A 2,205-nucleotide genomic window follows, 5' to 3' on the forward strand; every position below is an offset into this window, starting at 1 on the left:
GGCCCCTAGATGGCGCCTGGGACTGCTGCCAAGTCTAAAGGCTAACAACTGACATCCTCATATCCCTCAAGATAGCAATGTCCGTTAAACTGCATTGCACATATGCACCACGACTAAAGATCAGGTGACGTGACAAATGTAGTCCTGAGCCAATGAACAATGCCTAAGTGGAATGGGGTAATGGGGAGTGGACTAGAGGGTATAAAAGGGGATGGCCGAGAGAGATCGGAGAGAAGGGGGGGATCGTTTTAGTGCACATAGTTCCTGAATAAACTGCTTTGAGAAGGACGTCGGTTTCGTAGCTTCTTTTCTGCTGGTTGGAGACGGCAGCGACAAATGGTGGCCCATACGGGGATGATGTGGAATCGCTACTTGTTTCTCTGCCTCAGGTACTTGTCCTGCCTCTCCACCTCGGCCAGGTACAGGGCTAGCTTCTCGTCCCTGTCATCCACCCGGGGAGTGCCTACAGCTTTGCCTTTGCCATTCTGGACGGGCTTGCTGCTGCTCCGTGCAGGAGTCGGAACTGAGTGAACCTTTGCTTCAGGGTCTTGCTGTTGGTTGGCGTCAGACCTGGAGGCGTCGCTGCGACCACTCGCCCGGTCCCAACCTCAGGAACTGCGCTCCGACCGGCATTCTTCACCCCACGGGCCAGGGCCGGTGCCGAGCTCCGGGACAATCGGGGCCAGGGCAGGGGCCTGGTGCTGGGAGGCCGCCAGGGCCTGGAGGTGCTCGATCCGTTGGAAGTTCCTAACGAGAGCATCGCTAGCAGCGTTTGGGGCCGGGATCGCGGGCTCGTCGGGCCGGAGCAGCTCTTCCAGCAGCCAGGCAAAGGAACCGCGACGATCCGGAGGCGGTGACAGCTGGGCAGTGGAGGCCATGGGCAAGGACTACTACCAGACGCTGGGCCTGGCCCAGGTGCTGTCCCACGATGAGAGATCAAGCCAGCCTAACACCACCAGGTGCTGTCCAACAAAGAGATCAAGCCAGCCTAACAGCCACCAGGCGCTGTGCTACCACCCGGACAAGAACAAGGAGCCTGGCACCGGGGAGAAGTTCAAGGAGATTGCCGAGGCCTACAACGTGCTCAGCGACCCGCCCAAGCGTGAGATTTTCGACCGCTATGAGAGGAAGGCCTGAAGGGTGGTGGCCCCAGTGGTGGGAGCAGTGGTGGTGCTAATGGTACCTCTTTCAGCTACACATTCCACGGAGACCCCCATGCCATGTTTGCTGAGTTCTTCGGTGGCAGAAACCCCTTTGATACGTTTTTTGGGCAGCGCGACGGGGAAGAAGGCATGGACATCGGTGACCCATTTAACTTTCCAATGGGTATGAGTGGCTTCACCAACGTGAACTTTGGACGTTCCTACCTTCTCAAGAGCCCACCCAGAAGAAGCAAGATTCCCCCAGTCACCCACGACCTTCGGGTCTCCCTTGAAGAGATTTAGAGCGGTTGGACTAAGAAGATGAAAATCTCCCACAAGCGGCTGAACCCTGATGGAAAGAGCATTCGAAATGAAGATAAGATCCTGACCATCGAAGTGAAGAGGGGCTGGAAAGAAGGGACCAAAATCACCTTTACCAAGGAAGGGGACCAGACCTCGAACAACATTCCGGCAGACATCGTCTTTGTTTTAAAGGACAAGCCACACAATATCTTCAAGAGAGATGGCTCTGTCATTTACCCAGCCAGGATTAGCCTTCGGGAGGCTCTCTGTGGTTGCACTGTGAATGTCCCTACTCTGGATGACAGTACCATCCCTGTTGTATTCAAAGATGTCATCAGGCCTGGCATGCAGCAGAAAGTTCCTGGAGAAGACCTCCCTCTCCCCAAAACACCTGAGATACGTGGAGACCTTGTTATGGAATTTGAAGTGATCTTCCCTGAAAGGATCTCCATCTAATCCAGAACCATCCTGGAGCACTGTTTGAACAGAAAGCAGCCCAACTTGCTACTGAAATTGAAGATATAAAGTCAAAGTATGGTGAAGAAAAGAGTCTCCAAGCAGCTGCTGAACAAAAAGTGACACATTTGACAGAAGAATTAAACAAACAGACAACTGTAATTCAAGATCTGAAAACTGAACTGCTTCAGAGACCTGGTATAGAAGATGTTGCTGTACTAAAGAAAGAACTGGTCCAAGTTCAAACACTAATGGATAACATGACTTTGGAATGTGAGAGAATCTGAAAAACTCAAAGATGAAT

General features: G+C 52.8%; 1 pseudogene; it reads left to right on the plus strand.

The window, feature by feature from the left end:
• The first annotated feature begins 876 nt into the window (after window positions 1-876).
• LOC110323834 lies at window positions 877-2,167 on the plus strand (annotated as a pseudogene).
• Window positions 2,168-2,205: the final 38 nt, after the last annotated feature.

The sequence above is a fragment of the Mus pahari genome, chromosome 6 (genome assembly GCF_900095145.1).
Source record: "Mus pahari chromosome 6, PAHARI_EIJ_v1.1, whole genome shotgun sequence".
Classification (NCBI taxonomy): domain Eukaryota; kingdom Metazoa; phylum Chordata; class Mammalia; order Rodentia; family Muridae; genus Mus; species Mus pahari.